The sequence below is a fragment of the Alosa sapidissima genome, chromosome 24, assembly GCF_018492685.1.
Source record: "Alosa sapidissima isolate fAloSap1 chromosome 24, fAloSap1.pri, whole genome shotgun sequence".
In the NCBI taxonomy this organism is placed as follows: domain Eukaryota; kingdom Metazoa; phylum Chordata; class Actinopteri; order Clupeiformes; family Clupeidae; genus Alosa; species Alosa sapidissima.
In genome coordinates, this window is record NC_055980.1 from 11,285,913 (window position 1) to 11,303,412 (window position 17,500).

Sequence of the window (17,500 nt, forward strand, 5' to 3'; positions counted from 1 at the left end):
TTCTGAGATCCAGGCTCAGCTTCGGAACAAAGCTGGTTGTTAAAGCAACCACTGTCTCCATGACAACACAGAATATAAAAGTGTCAATACCTTGTGACTCAAAAACAGATGTTATAGACGGGGCCATCAAAACATCTTTAGGAGAATATCTGGGAACACTTACAGTAATTGGGATAGGCTCCTTTTATTGGTTCAAAGGACCAGCAAATTAGTAATTGCATACTAATTATATAAAAACACTTAACAGTCTCTAGAAAGGAGTGTGAACACATCTGAAGGCAGACCTGCTATTGCGTGAGCAGATTTATTCTGAGACACCCTGTCTCCAGAATCACAAGATCAAAGCTGCTTTCAGTCCAACAATATCTCACAAAGTAGTGTGTGTTTTTCCCCTGGCTGTTCGACTTGTGGTCAGATCCGTCCATGTTTTAATCAATTGTTTTTAAGCCTTCTCGCGCCATGACATCAGCTGTACCCTGAGTCTGGCCAACTCCAAGTCCAAACAGCTCCGCAGTAAACAAGCCACCGCCCCACCTAGGGTCTGTTCTTGCGGAACCATCCAAATCAGACCCAGACTCCCAACCAGACCACGGAACCAGCACACACTCTTATTTTCCATCGCTTTCTCGTTTCCTCGCCAAAGGCCCATTCCTCTGCGAGGTGGTCGTGGGATAGGAGGAGAGGCATTTATAGAGAGCAGAGAGGACAGTCCATTTTGGTGTCCCCCATGTCCAGGAAGCGCAGGAAGGACAGCAGTGTCCTGCCCTGCCTGCCAGAGATTTTTATGGGAGTGGTGGAGGGGCGGTCAGTGGAGGCATATGGTCCTGCTGTGGACAAAATGAAAGACCGAGAGAGAGAGAGAGAGAGAGAGAGAGAGAGAGAGAGAGAGTGAGAGAGAGAGACAGAGAGAGATGCCAGACATGGAAAAAGATGAAGAGAGAGAGACAGAGAGATGAATAGAGAGAGAGAGAGAGAGAGAGAGATGACAGACATGGAAAAAGATGAGAGCGACAGAGAGATGAAGAGAGACAGAGAAATTAAGAGAAAGATGAAGAGAGAGAGAGAGAGAGACTAATCTGATCGGTCATTTGGTTAACCCTCTTAATTCCGAAGCCCCGCAGTGCTGCACGTTGTCCAGCGGGTCAGGAGACCAGTGTCTGAAAGCTGGAGCCAATACATAGCGGTCCAATCGCCACCATCCGCTGATCTCGGATCAGTGCTTGGCATTAGAACCATAAGTCAAATAGCTAGAGTGTGCTGGGAGTATGCATCCACAATAAGCCCTTCATCCAAGGCAGACTTTGCATGTGTCAGCTGGTGGGCAACGGTGGTGGGGGCTGAAAACACATCCACCGAGGCGGCCATCAGATCAGCTTTGGAATAGACACAATCTGTTTGTTTTGCGGGATAAACATCTCTCTTCTTAGTGACCGCAGTTCTGTTTGCCTAGATATTCCAGACTGTTGCTCATGAAAAACAAGTCCAACTCTCTTTTGGGAATCTCTCTGTGATTGCGAAAGACATGTGCTGTGAAAATACTGTAGCTGTTCTTCAGGGATCACTGAAAGAGCAAACACTGGAAACAAATCTCTGATCCATCCGTGTCTGACTCCTGAAAGTGCCATTGTAGTCATGGGCAATGTCACCAGAACAACCATGACCTCATGACCTCTCCACATGTAATTGCAGGACACAAAGTGACACGGCTACCAAGCAGCGCAATGCATGATGGGTAGGTCATTATTTAGCGGGCTGGCTGAACTGGAACTGAACTATGACCTGCTGTGCAAAAGGAAAGCAAACCTTGATCTGTGCGGAGACACACACACAAAGAGACGCTATTGTTGCAAACCAAAAATGACAAATACCACAGGAAGAGAGTTCTTTCCTTGAATGTTGCTTTCATGATTGGAAATATTCAACACACAGATAACATAATGTTTAGACAACCCTCGGCATGCTCTCACATGTCCTTTGTGGCTTCAGCAATGTTCAGCCAAGGAATTGCTACAGTCTTTGTACTCTCAAGTAAGCTGCAGTGATCTCCATTTAAACAAGGCAAATGCATCTTGTATTCATCTGACTGTTAGCAACAAAAACAACAACAAAAGAAAACAAAAATAAATAAATATATCAACTACCAAAAGATGAGGACCTGCATCCATGGTGGGGATTAATCACAATTTATTGCCATGCATGAACACCTCTGTCTTGTCAGCCTATTTGACCTTGTTAAGGAGTCAATTAGGTATATTGTTTGACACGACCTCTGATGGTGTGCAGATATGAGCTGTCTGTATATAATGACGACATGGGCTATCTGTTTACAATCCAGACTTTTGTTTTGGTCCATGTAAACAAGAGCGAGGAGAAAGCAGCATGCTGTGTGCAACAGGCAGCATGGTATCTGAAGTCCATGCAAATAACTCTCCCGATTCTTGCATCACAAGTGACACAGTCAAATATTTTGGGTCCGAAACATTTAAATCTGCAATGGATTCAAATGCACTTGATCTACATATGCTAGAGAGTGTGTGTTAAAGGTGCAGTCAGGGATTTTATGCGATTCCAAGCGCATAACATTTTTTGTTACATTCAGCAATCATCTCCTCACGCCAGCTAGCTGCCCATTCCTTGAGTACACTGTAAAAAAAAAAAAACGTCTTCTGTAGGCAGCCCACGCTCCGAAAACATGAAACACGCCGAGTGGGAGCAGCCTGTCTCCCAAGCAAAAACAAAACCCTGCGTGGAGTTTCTCTGGGAATAATGAAGGTTGGGGTTAGCTACCTCTCTGGCGTGTTTCGTTTGGTCCTTGTTTTGTTGCAAAAAAGGGCCTGCTAATACATTTGAATATAAACATAAACACAAACAAACACGAATTCCTGCACAATCCCTGACTGCACATTTACCGTAATATGACTGTGTGTGCGTGTTACTGTGTGTGACTGTTATCAGTGTTTAGGTATATGAGTGTAAACTAAATCAACTGTGTGTGTGTGTTTATTTGTTTGTTTGTTTGTTTGTGTGTTTGTGTGTGTGTGTGTGTGTGTGTGTACCCAGATGAACTGGGTGAGTTGAGAGACACACTGCTGGATAAAGTAAAGCTCTGGCCACTGACAGAGCTGTCTGTTGCACCAAATGCACACACACACACACACACACACACACACACACACACACACACTGTCACTCTACTCTCCACAGCTGACACAAGGACACAAAGGAGCAACTGTGTCTCAGACAGGTCATCAGTCCTCAGTGTGCTAGTGCCAGCTAGTCAATGAGAGGGAGACTGTGTGTGTGTGTGTGTGTGTGTGTGTGTGTGTGTGTGTGTGTGTGTGTGTGTGTGTGTGTGTGTGTGTGTGAGAGAGAGAGAGAGGGAGGAAGGGAGAGAGAGAGAGAGAAAGAGAGAGAGAGTGTTTGATGTTGCACGTTTGAAATCCCAGACATAACTAGCTTTGTTGACAGCTAATAATGGCAACAGATCTCACCCTGCAGACATCTGTGTCAGACAACATAAGAGACTGTGCATAATAAATAACTATTCTTGGGTTCTTGTTTACATCCACTTTTCTTACTGATCGAGATATAATGTGAGCCCTCCCTGTTGTGTTTAACAGTGCAGTCTGTTCTTCATGATCGCATTCCTTTCCAGTGGTGTTTCAGAGAGGTCTACTGGCACTGGCCAGGAGTCAAATTCTGACCAAAAATAAACGCCACGAGAACCATCCACCCTGGCTTCGGCCCAGGTGCTTCACTGACGGAAACTCTCCACGGTTCTGCACATGAGGGACCAAGGCCGGTCTGGTTCTGCGAGGACTGCTTTAGCAATCATGGGAACGCGAAAGTGTGCGAATCATTAATGGGCATACAGAAGAACGATATAAAACTTAGCACAAGACCTCTGACATGAAGTGGAGTGTATTTCCAGCTCTACTTCTCATGCGTATAACACACACACACACACACACACACACACACACACACAGACACACACACACAGACACACACACACACACAGACACACACACACACACACAGACACACACACACACACACAGCAGGTTAATTTCATACTGACTCAGTGGTGTCACTCTACCCAACTTCCCTCTCCGTGCCCTCGGGTCATGACAGACAGTGACCACTCGTCTCGATGTCATGGCACTGCCAGTTAATGTGAGGCACTGTGGGGGCCCGAGAAGTAACATACGCTGAGGAGGAGCTCTCGTGATAACATGGCATCTAGGATCAACTCAGTATATACCATCTCTCTTTCTCCTCTTCTCATCTCCTCTTCTCCTATTCCCTCTCTTCTTTCACTAATCTTAGCAGGATAGAGGTGTCCACTGTCATCTCTCCATCTTTGTCAGAGGACTGCAGGGGTATGACTGAGGCCTCTCTCTCTCTGTTCCCTCTATCTGCTTCCTTTGTCTTCTTCAGACTCCCTCCCTCTCTCCTTGTCTCTCTCTCTCTCCCTCTCCCTCTCTCTCTCCCTCTCCCTCTCTCCCTCCCTCTCTCTGTTTCCCTCATCTTGTTAAGACAGAGGTGTCACCCTCTCCTCTCCTTGTCCGTGTTTGCCAGGGCACTGCCAGGGCACAACTTAATCTATCTCCCCCTTCCTCTGTCCCTGTCCCCTCTGTCTTTCTCTCTCTCTCTCTCTCTCTCTATCTCTCTATCTCTCTCTCCCTCTGCCCCTCTCTCTCTATCTCTCTCTCTCTGGCAGAAGTTCCTGGGGCACAGTGGCCAGAGAGTAGCAGGTGAAATCCGATCTGCTGACCGCTCGCTTTATTTATTGAACAGGACCGACCAGACCTATGCCAACAATAGCTTGGCAAGGGAGAGAGAAGGGGTTTTGTGTGTGTGTGTGTGTGTGTGTGTGTGTGTGTGTGTGTGTGTGTGTGTGTGTGTGTGTGTTAGGGGGCTTCAGTGGCACCTCTCTATCCAGCCACCCCCCTTCTCCCCTCTCACTAAACCATATCATGGACCACCCAGCAGTAGCCCCCAAAATGCACACATTCAGCCCCTGGAAACTTCTTCATTGTACGCTGGGGCCTTTTTGTGGTGGTAGTTGTTTGGTAGTTGTTAGTGTTTTTTTTTTATATGTCTCACTGATGTTTACTGTAAAGGCATTGTGTCTACGCACTATGCCCCATTGGCATGTTACAGAATTGCTGTCGCAACTAAATTGCATTCAGCCCTTTTTAAAAAAGAGGGCACAATCAAAGGAGGGTCCAGTCATGGACTGTTCCAGACAGACTGACATTATGTTTGATGTGTCCTTTTTTCCTCTATGTCTCTCTTACACTATGGAAGCGGTGAAAGGGACCTAGTCATGACTACCAGCTGGTGTGAAAGGGGAGGCAGCAGGCACGCGCCACTGTGGCAACATCACCTGACACGGATCGAATGCAAGGAGCCTGGCATCAGCAAGAAGAGCCCGCCGCGCCCCACTGATTAGCACAAGCGGGTGAACAAAAGGCCAGGCGCACGGGACTAGCGTTTCACATCTGACACGAGACTGTTACTGGTCAGGACAAGCAGCCACTGGTCAAGAGACACCCAGCAGGACCATCTATAACACATCCCAAATTTATTTAGATATAATATCTGACTTTCTCACTAGTATAAAGAGCGGATGTTTTTGTAGGTCACTATTCTGTTGCTTAACAGAGCCCTACCCTGAGTGGGTCACGCACAAGCTTCTCCAAGTCCCTGAAAAAGACAACAAATGATGAAATGAAATGATGAAATACTACTTTCCTGACATGTCATAGCATGAAGTTCTTTTGAAGATCTGGACAAACCTGAAGAGCATGACTTACTGGACCATTCCAAAAACGACCAAGCCTGGCTTCCCTGATCTAGCATTTCCTGTTCATATTTCCATACTATGATCAAGAACATGCGTGACCAAAACGCTTCCAAGCAGTCAAGCTGAAACAACGGACCAGTAACAGTGATTCTGAAATGCATCAGGAATGCTGGGAACGGCGAATTCCGGCTGGGAATTACAGTAACTCCAGGACTGGCTTCTTCCCCTCTCTGGGCCTTAAGGGTTCCACAATAAGTGATGATGTGGAATCTGCGCTGCCTTTGAGAGAGCTGTGATTTGTGATGGGTGTGAGTCCAACATCAGGATCCACTCAGGCTGCAGGGAGAGCACATGCCTAGGAATCCTTCAGTTCATCTCAAAGGGCTGGTGACTGGCAGTGCTAAGGGAATTTCTCCAAACAGAACGCATGAGTCCCTTCAGACTAGGAAAGGACACACACACGCACACACGCGTCGCACACACACACGTACGCGCCGCGCACACACACACACACCACGCACGCACGCACGCACACACACACACACATCATAGAGATCATTTGAGGCAATATGAGAGTTGATTTCACCAGGCCAAAAATAAAATAAATGACCTCTTGTAGATGACACCATCTTAAATGTCCACCCCCACTATGATCTGTCCTCACTGATTATGCCTTTTCTCTCCATTTCTCTTTCAGCTCAACAATCTGTCGTCTCTCCATGTGAGCAAGCTTGGCAAGATTGAGTTTGCAGTTCTCGTCTTATCTCTCTCTGCTCCATACCTCCCTCATTTACACACACACACGCACACACACACACACACAAACATACACACACACACGCACACACACGTATAGTCAAGACATAACAAATTTCTTCTCAGAATTCCAATGCTTCCTCATTCCACTCCCCCCTCCATCACATGCCGATCCTCTGGGATTACATCACATCAGAGGAGAGAGAGAGAGAGAGAGAGAGAAAGAGAGTGAGAGAGAGAGAAAGAGAGTGAGAGAGAGAGAAAGAGAGAGAGGGAGGTGCACTCTGGCAACTCAACATGGATTAAATTCCCCTTCACTTTTATTCATTCCTTCTTCTCTTTTTTCTCAGATAGGGGTAAGCTACGGCACTCGAGGGAAGGAGCTGAAGGTGGAGCACCTCCCTCCTCCAACATAAATATTCCGAGCCTTCGAGTTTTGCGGTGTTGTTGCATCGGCCAGACAGACACGGTTGCCATAGCGGCCTGGCCGTGCTGGCCAAGGCACTCCACTTCACTCCATGGGAGGGAAGAGGTGAAGTGGTGCCCCAGGGAGGTGTCTCCCTCTCGGACACAGTGCCCAGACTGTGTGCCTCACTGGTCCTCCTCAGCCCCTTCATTTTTCCTTTTCAGGAAAACTTGAGTTTCGCAGAAAGCCAAGTGAAAGAGAGGGGGGGGGGGGGGGGCTCTTCAGTTCCCATAGAAACCTCCTTATATTTCTGTTATTTAAAAAAAAAGGGGGACAATGATAATGGTTCAGCCCGGATGTCTTGACATCTGAATATGCGTAGAGGGGATGGGGGTGCTGGAAAACAGTCGGACGCTTCAGTCAAAACTGATCTGCAGTCTCCAGCACTGGGTTGTGCAACAGCTTGGCTAGTTCCCCAACATAATGAGAAACCCCCAAAATGAAAACCAGCCGAATGACCACACATGTCACACAACGCTGCCATGAGGAAGTGACATCAAGTCCTGCACACGGCATGAAGCATGAATTTCCCACAGTTCAAACAGCGTACCTGAGGACTTACTATCCATGGTGCATGTAAGAGAAGTTAGCCAGGGTCTTGTTACGACTAGTCTTCACTCACAGTCACAATCTGTGTGCCATGTCCTTCCTACTCCGGCCCACATTGACATAAACAAGCCTTAGCATAGGCTAGCAGAAGTGGAAAATCCACTGTGAGTTAAGTACAGCAGTGCATTCCAAGTCCCTCTGGTATTTCACAGAACTTCTCAATTTGCTTGACAAAGAGCTAAGTGAAGTTAGCAGGTTTTTGCTTATGTTTCCAAGGGTGTCACCCCACCTCTCTTCAATGTGATGCTTTATGTAAACTAACTGGTCTTTCTATTTGGAAGGTTTCTTATTGCTTAATACATCAGCTCCAAAGCTGCATTTTTTTGCTTCTGCCTGCAGTTTCTAGATATGAGTCCTTTCACATGAACTAGTATGACCATTTCACAGATAATAAAGACAACTCACAGAATTTCCCTTTTAAAAAAAAGCTTCTTTAACTTCTTTAACTTCCAGCTTCCAGCTATCTGCTCCAAAACAACCAGGCTGTCTGCCCGAAACTTCTTTGAGAAACAAGCTTGACTGTGTCAGGTAGACAAAGAACTACATCTACAGTATTCACCAAAGGCCATGTCCATCTCAGGTCTCAGTTCAATGTTACGTCACACACTCTTTGTCATTGCAAGCCTCCCTGGGTGCATGTGGTCTTGCAGGATATGGAGCAAGGCCCATGTTTGTATTCAAACTACCTCACCAACTGCAACATTTTCTTTGTTGTAAAAAGGTCTTTCGTTTGTCTCTGCAGTGTGTTCTTGAGCTACACTGCATTCTGTTTGAAGATGAAAAAGGTTCTACTGGGCATGAATGAATTAATGGTTATAAATGAGGAACCTTTTCTTTTTATGGGTGCACTGTAAGCGTGATTCAGACTGAATATGACAAACCTCTTATATGATCCTGACTGATGACTCCCCTGATTATTATGTCATTCATCTTTGAATTTGGTTGAACCAGTTGTTGTTATTCTCCAATAAAATATGCATTTCACTGAGTCTCCAAAACAATAAATATTTAATTGAGCCACCGGTAACGTAGGTATTTGACATAGTTTGCCTGGTGCACTAGATTGGCAGTGGATGCATTTCTGGGACAGTTCCAGTCGCTCTGCCTTTGCATGTGTGAATAAGTTCAGCCAAGCAGAGAAAAGCATTACAAATAAACAATCGCTGTCTGATCTAGTTTGGGTATGAGCCCAGATCAACCCTCTCCACCCAACTGGCCCACCGTAAAGCATATTTAGATAATCAAATGATATCACTTCATATGACATCCAAATAATTTCTCTCCCACGTGCAGTTGCAATGAACTGTCACACAGTGCTTATGGGAAGAAATATATTTTGAACAGGAACAATTTCATGACCAGATTGGAATAACACAGCAAATGTACCATATTTTATGTTTAGCTCGCGGGAGGAACAGCTGAATTGCCAATCGCTGGGTCCAGCCAGCTGGCCGCCTTTGCCCACACTGCGGGGAACAGGAATGCAGGTAGCGGCCATCAGCTGCCAAGGACACTTAATAACTCGCTCAAGGCGAGCATCAGTTGCTAACTGAGCAGCAACAGTATACCTTCTAAGAGTGTCTCGGTCATAACTGTGCAGAGAGTGCTTCGAAGTCACTCGAATGACTGTGCCACCAGCTGTGTAAGAAAACAAGAATGTCAGAGCGAAAGTTCAGCATGGGCCACTTTTTCACCAGCTCTGTGCAAGCTACAGTGCTGAGTCCAGAAGAATGCCTGGAATGTTCCCCAAAGTCTTTTTTTCTCTCTCAGAGACCTGGATGACCCACGATGGTAGAGCTCTAGAATGAGGACCCCCCTTTCACATTACATAAACCCTGCCTGCACTGTGCATATACATTCCTTCCCATCTGCCTCTGAACCCAACTCCAATCTGAACTGCACACATCGACACAATGCAAAACATCACCAACCCGACCGCCAGCCTCTATAATCTCTCCGAGTCCTGATCTCTGTGTGAGCCTATAGTGAGTGTTAATTAAGGAGGCTGAGCAGTGAGCGGCTAAATTACCACACTGCGCGTGGACAATCTTCCGAGTGGGATAGACGGCTTTTTGGACAATGGCCGTGCTCAAATGACAGTGTTAGGTGATAAGCCCTATGATCACCCGCTTTTAAGGGATGGTGTTTTGTTTTTGAAGGGAATGGGAACTGAGGGCTGGTGTCATCTGAGTGCAGGTTAAATTAGCCATGCTCCATACAGCATGAGATGTACTGGAGCTACTGGACCAGAATGGGGACCATAGTTCTGCACCTTCTTCATTTGACATGTTCTCATGAAACACACTAACTTACACTTACAAACACAAGCACCACACACACACACACACACACACACACACACACACACACACAGACACACACACCTTTAGTGTTATCCTGTGCTGTTACAAGACACTCTATCTATAATTTAAACTCTCTGCAAACCCATCCCAGAATCTTCCTTGATTGCCCCCAGTGTGCACGCCCTGGCGGATAGCACACAGCACAGGATTCAGTCTCTTTCAGCAGAAACGAATAAGCCTGAATGTGCTTAATTTACTAATGGGGCTGGGGAGTAAAGAAGACATGGTGGCCAGTAATTAAGGAAGAGCAGCTGGCTGAGTAGGGGCTTTATGTGCATCTGAGGTCCTAGTTTGTTCTGTGTTTGTGTGGCTATGACATAAGGAATTGGGTCAAGATAGACTTGGCAAAGTCATGAAACTTGCTTGTAGTCTTCAGATCCTGACAAGCTTTCAGCAAACATGACAGCAAACATTTTAATCCCAACCAACTGTGTAAAACGTATTGCTTATTTGGTCTTATCTCAAATTTGTAAACAGGTTTACCATAGGTTAGCTTTCGATAACAAAATGGATTTATAAAAAAGATATGTCTGTTATACATTTGCGACTATGATGCCGCTGCAGAGGTTTTCACAAGTTTGCATCCCTGAGGGCGTCAATCCTGTCGCTGTCTTCTTTGCATGTGGCTTCAAGCTGCGAGACAAATGACAACAAATGCTGGCTGACAGGTGACAGGCTATGAGAGCAGCAGTCCCGTGACACCATCACTTCCCCAAGCAGCCTACTAGACCTCCACTGTGGCTCCGTTATTAAAACAAGATTTATTATTCATTAATGTACACAATAATACGCGGTTCCAACTATAGAATATAAGCAATTCATTAAAAGTGCTTAAGCGTCACTAAAGACATTAGGTGAATGTACTTGATGATATAGCATGATGAAGTAGTGCTGCGATTCATAGCGCCGATGTTGAAATGACAACCACGAATCAAACCGGGAGACCAAACCGAAAGGGCGCTGTTACATATTCAAACGAATGCCTTTGGTTACAATCAAGTAGGCTACACAAAGTATCCAAGGAGGAGTATAAAATGTTACGTGATGGAACGCGAAACTCGTGTTTGTGTGAGAACGGAGATCTTGTTTAATGTTGTGGGCAGAAATATGCCTCAGTCTACGAACGAACATGGAGAGACTGCTAAAAAATATTGTAGGCAAAGTAAAAGACAACAGGATGTTTAACTTGATAGTTCAAATGTAAAAGTGATCTTACCTGTCTTTGTAACAGGAAAGGTCTTCAACGTGGTTCTGCTGTTTAGGCTAGAACTTTCGCTACCTTGTTGATGTTTGGGCGTCAGTTTTCCCAACTGAGCAGTTCCACGTCCATAAAAACCTCTGTCATTATTCAGGGCGCACGCTTGTCTCTTCTAAAATCGAAGAATAGTTTCTCTTTCTTGTTTGTGCACTCAACACGCTGGTCATCAGTTGTCACCCTCGGTGGGATCAGCTGTCATCCCGATGGAAGATCCAGAAGGCTGATTCCCGACTGCGCTCCATCCATGCTGACATCAACACCACCACCCCTTCCTGACAGGGACCTTAGCCTCAGTAAGGGGTTGGCCTTTCCCTGCCTGATGGAAAATAACCGCGCACACTGACAACAGAGACTGAGGAGAGCGCGAAAGAAAGGTCATTAGCCACACACTTCAAGCTTTATAACGCATTTATTAACTTTTTGTTGCCAGCCGACTAAAGGCTGTGTGTGTGCAAGCAGTCGTGACAACAATATGTGGAGGTTTAGGTGCATTTAAAATATATATCGAGAACTATAAGAGAAGAGTGCAAACTGAACGTTACAGCTGGTGTGGTCTACTGTTCTAACTATATAGTGGAACAGCAATAGATCAAAGGTTATCACAGGGATTAGTATCTGATTGTATGGCGTGCTCTACCTTGTCAAATGTCAGTGCATCATAATATACAGTAATGAAAATGGAAATGATAATGAAAATGGACATGGCTTCTAATGTGAAGAATCACCCAAAGTAGCCTAAGCAAAATTAACCCTTAAAGGTGTGGGCTTTTGAACATTTTAACATAAGATTCCGTTCTGCAACAATTCAAGGTTCTAAAATTCTATGTTGAATTCAAAGCCCTAAAGAGCTCAGAGCCCCAAAATCTGTGTTTGTAGTTGGTGTCTCAGAATGTACGTGTAATGTCATGAAACTCAACAGGTAATATTAGCCCACTATTTGAAAAAGTCACTATATAGGCCTAACAGTTAAACAAGTTGAAGCAGTGTCATGTCTGTCAACACAACACTCTAACAGAAGAGTGTTCAACATCAAATATGGAGGTTTTGGAGACGTACATTGCGGTGTATCTGTTTAGTATGCCATACTGTAGCCTATTTGATGGATAATATTGATGCGCAATTTATAAGGCCACTCAGATGTAAATGTTCCTCCTCTGTTTGTGTTGTGTTGTTTGCAATGAATGTACTCCTGAGTGGACGTGCAAAAAAAAGGCTCTCAAGCTTTTGGACAGAACTGGGCTACAATCCATTTTTCCAATGGGGAGATTCTTTGGGTTCTGCAGAACCAAAGCCAGCCCATAGGAACACATAGATGGACCCCTTTTCATATCTGTTCGAGCATGATACATCCATTCCTTAAGTCACTGAATACACATCGGAGGGCCACTACTCTGTAGCTGCAGGGCTAAATCTGCTCCCAATTAGAGGGAATGTTCTCTTCATATTCATCCTGTGTATTTGTTCCAAAGAGGAATCAGGGGAAATGAATTACTGTGTCCTAAAGATTCACTTCGGAAGCAGAAACTCTTTGCAAAAATATGTGGGAAAACCCGACCACATTGAGAGAGAGAGAGACGTTCAATTTAGAGCATGCTTTCAGGGAAGTGGTATCTATTCCTTCCTATTCCCATGCTATCCCAGTGTGAGAGTGAGTTACTGAAAGGTTTGAGGGCCTGTTTATGCTGCGTCTGCATTAATCCAGACTTCCTCATGCTGAACACAATACGAGGAAACTGTGAGGAAGAACCTTTTTTTATTTTAGTGAGGTGATGACAGCAAAGAAAAAAATAAGTCACATTTGCTACAGTACATCATGCATGTATCTTCCCCCTGCCATTATTAATCAGTCACACACTTGTTTCTGTGCTATTAATACTAAGAGAAAGTGCTTTCTCTCCTTATCTCTCACTCACATCCCAGTCATTGCACTGACGTCATATAACGCATATGAGCAGCATGATTTTTGTATAACACAAAGTCACTTGGATCATAAGGCCCTGTCCCCATATGTTTGTGAAAGAGCCCCTCTGTCAGTGCCTGGCAATAAACGCAAAGCTGAGTCAATATCCTGTCAGCGTGGGGCAGGGGTTATCGTACGAGCTACGATAATACAAGCTGTATTTGTTGTTTGTAAGCGTGCCCCCACTAGGCCTTGTAATGTCACTCGACTCACTCCGCCTCTCTCTCCCTCAGCCCACGACATTTGTTGAGAACTCTCCAGGCCACGCTGGAGGTGAATGGACAGGGCTATGCGCTCCTACGCTGCCATTTTTTACACAAAGAAGGCATGTGAGTGAGTGCTGGGCCTCCATTGTTGTTGCTGGGCTGTGTGGTCAGTGGGTCCATTCTCATCCTGTGTTTGAAGTAAAATCTTTGTCTGGGTTTCGGCATCAGTCAGTGGCATTATCTGGGGCATCAATGCCCCCTCATAAATAATGAGGTTTAGGCACGAGGAGACTACTGGAAACATACTCTGTTCTACTCTTACAGGAACTAGGAACTGACATGGTGTTGAACTGATGCTTAATCAGACATCACATCAGACATTTTGCTCAGATATTTGTAGTGGATTGTGGGGGATTACCTATTATGTTCTGTGTTGTTCCTATGGTCCTATTATTACTCCACTGAAATTGTGAGAGTGAGTTAAAGGTTGATGAAATTATACATTTGCTCATAGAATAAGCCCATTTCACCTTCTTGGTTATACAAATCACAGTAATATAGTCATTTAAAACTCCCAAAATTATGATATAATGATGAAAACACATAGCAGAAGTATAAAAAGTATATCCTTTCTGTCTGGAATCAGAGCTCAAAATGTGCTAAGAGTGATTCTGCATCCCTGCGCAAGACCTCCGGAACTGTGAAAGCATTTGGCAAACCACTTGGAACCTTTTCAATATCAAGACATTTTCAAGACAACCACCATATGACACAGGGTCAGCAACTAACCTTCAGCTACTGTCGGTGAGCTCTTCCTGGCTCATGGTATTTCCGAGGCATGGCTTTTCCTTTCCTGCTTCGTCACCAAGGCCATGTTGTTTGTTTTCTTTCTGTTCTTTTAAACTTGTGCTTGTGATTCATGGCTTGCGGGGGAAACAAGTGAAAAATACAATGCACCATGAAGGAAGCCAGCAAGCATTTTCTCAAGTGGCTTGCTATTAGCAAAATAAGGTTTGATATGGGAGGGCATTTAGTAATTATTCACTTAGTACTGGGAGGAATAGAATTTTCAGAATCCCTGAAAAGGGTGTAAAGTTCTGATATTGCTTTCTATACTCATGTTTATTTCATAATATATTCCCACACTGATCTCTTGACCAATTAAATTCATTATTTAAGATCTCATTCAGATAGCTAGAAATAAACAAAGTTAGCTAAATATCTATTTGAGCGATGATAGGTAATCCCAACAAGGAAATCAATAGTTACTAAGAAACATTATTGACATTGGATATTTGTACGCTTCATGTTATTGGGGTAGAAACAAAATGACAAATGAATTGTAAGATGTTCCCTTTGAGTGTTTTTTGTAGGTTAGACTCAAATTACAGTAAACAGCTTACTCATCAAACCCTTTCTGATGGGAGGAGGTAAAGAGACAGTGTGCATTTTTAAACAGGAGGACAGTGACATCTAGTGTTCATCTAGAGTTCCATTGTTCAGCATTGAAACAATTAACTGGAAATTATCACCACCAAGACTCCATGATCTGTTTGTGACATTTGCCTCTATAAAAATGTTTTAACATTTAAAAATGTTCTTCATATATGACAGCAGTGTTATGGCAGTTGGTCTACAGAACTTCAGTGCTCATAGTAATCATACATATTAGTTTACAAGAGAATTGGTTTATTTTGCAATATTTTGTTCGCTTCTCCTGATATTCCACAAGCTATGTGGTATGTGCTTTACTGTAAGAAAAATCGAAGCCATGTCATTGGGGCAAATCCAGTGCTACTACTCATTCAGTCATGACACATGAAGGTGCCAAACCAATCAGTGTATAAATCTGCCTGTCAGTCAAGTATGCCGACAAAAGCTACTAACATGCGAGAGAGCCCGCGGAGGGGTGAGCAGTGTTTAGTTTGGCTGTTGAACTTCACAAGGGCTGATGTCCAGGAAAAAGTTGACCTTTAATTGTGCATTGAAGTATATTTATAAAATGTTTGATGTAATGTAATGCAGAATATTCCGTCGTTGGTGAAAAAAAAAGACTTTCATCCATGGATGAGTGCGTGTATAGACGCAGCAAACACTAAAACATGTCTCTTTTTTTCGGCTTGTTCCACCAGCTACACTTAAGAACAAAGATTGACATAAGCCTGGCATGGATTTTCCAATAACCTTAAATGACTGGGAAGAAATATCTTACACACAACTGACCAGTTGGTGGCACTAGATGTCTTCAAGCAAAATCTTGAGGATTTGTTTAGGTACAGCATGATATTGTGGCTCGTGTTATTCTTGCATGAAGTGTGTTTGTTTTTAAATAGTAGGTTTCAGACTGTAACCTTAACTCATTTAATTTATATCTGGTTTAGAATATATACGAGTTAAATTACACCATAGAGGTTTGGGATCTAACTTTGTTTGAAGGCTTCATGTGAGAGTTTCTGCAGCTTTGCCCACCCTTGCCTTTGGTAGTTGTCTGTAACAGTTATGTTACATAATGGTATGTGTATTTCCTGTATCTCAACTGATTTAGGAATGTACTATCATTATATGTCATGGGTTTGGTATTGGTAACTACAGGAGGGAGTGTTCATACTGGTACAAATGTCTGTATAAATCATGCTTTATATAAGAGTCTGTTGAATGAATACCTGTAGAGTTTCGTAAACATCACAAGTGAATAACAGCTGTCAAATACATCCTGACTGAAACCATTTCAGATATTTAGACAGCTTAAAGAGTGATTCCTCTGTGACCTGATTTAAACTCTTAAAAACCACATAACAAGTTAGCAGGAAATGTTCTTGTATTCACTGAGAAGCTTACTAATATCTGCTTTCTTCTGCTATTCTATGACATCTAAACAGTATAGATGAGTCTGGCTATTGATACGTATTTTTATGCAATGTGAGCAACAAAATCATAATAGTATCACTATGCAATTAACAAATTAAGAGTTGTATTGAGTTAATAAGCTGCCTTTTCTTGTCTTCCTCATATGATACATATGATGTGCCCATTGTTCTTTTTCCTCCATTTTGCTGTGTCATCTTTTTCTACTTTTCCCCTCTCAAGCAGATGTCCCTTTTTCCAGCCAAAGTTGACCCAAAAAACGACTTCTTGTTAAAATGGTTTTGTCTTTAGTCTCATACTTAGGTGTTTAAGCCAAGGTGCTTCTGGCTAAAGGTGTTTCTGCAGATCGTCATCAAAACATTATTCATTGTTAACAGTCCAAAATAACTTTAACTTGAACTGAATTAAATTACTGTTTGTCTCTGACCTGTCGTCGTGGTGTGATGCTTTTTTGAAGCCCTTGGCAAACAATAGTTTAAAGACAACCTCAGCATAAATTTTATGATGACACATGGACATTTGAGTTTGTGCTTTAGCTGACAACAGGAAAGCTGTGGCAGAAGTCTATGCTTTTACGACAGTTTAGGACTCACTGCATGAAATGTAATGCATTAATATATTTTGTGAGCTCATCCTGTTTTTTTGTGTGTGTCAGTACAGGAAATGAGCTCTCTAGAACACTTGGTTTTCTAAAATCATCAGAGTTTACCTTACATATACTACTGAAAGGCTGGAAATAACATAAGTAGAACATTACTACTTAAAGGAACCATATGTAAGATTGTGGCCAAAACTGGTACTGCAATCACTTTCAAATTACTGTAGAGCGGTGTATCCCCTCCCCCTCCCCCCTGACTCGAGGTTGCCAACCCGGATGCCAAAACACTACTAACTTTGTGATTAGTAGATAGGTAGAGGGTGGCGCATCAGGCGCATCAAAACACAACATGACATGACAAAACACATCAACATCAGTTGAGGGCTGCAACTTTACTTTTTAAATGACGATATCCTGGCCAGACTACTGTTGTCACTGATATAAATATTTGAAATGAACATGATTTCTTAATGTCTAGTGACATATCAGGGCCATTTTATGATTAATTGAAATACATTTCTTACATATGGTTCCTTTAAGGTATGTAAATATGTTTGTTCATCATGCTGCAACATCCACTCTTCAGAGGATTAGATGCATATTGCAT

The 17,500-nt window shown here is 43.5% G+C and overlaps 1 protein-coding gene across 2 annotated transcripts in view; it reads right to left on the reverse strand.

Moving 5' to 3' along the window:
* Nucleotides 1-11,535, reverse strand: part of LOC121700004 (dynamin binding protein) — a 56,527-nt gene extending 44,992 nt beyond the window's left edge. For both annotated transcript variants that reach the window (XM_042082620.1, XM_042082618.1), the window contains exon 1: nucleotides 11,223-11,535. The gene's annotated coding sequence lies outside the window, so the exon portion shown is untranslated. The remainder of the gene's footprint in view (nucleotides 1-11,222) is intronic.
* Between the last annotated feature and the right edge of the window lie 5,965 nt (nucleotides 11,536-17,500).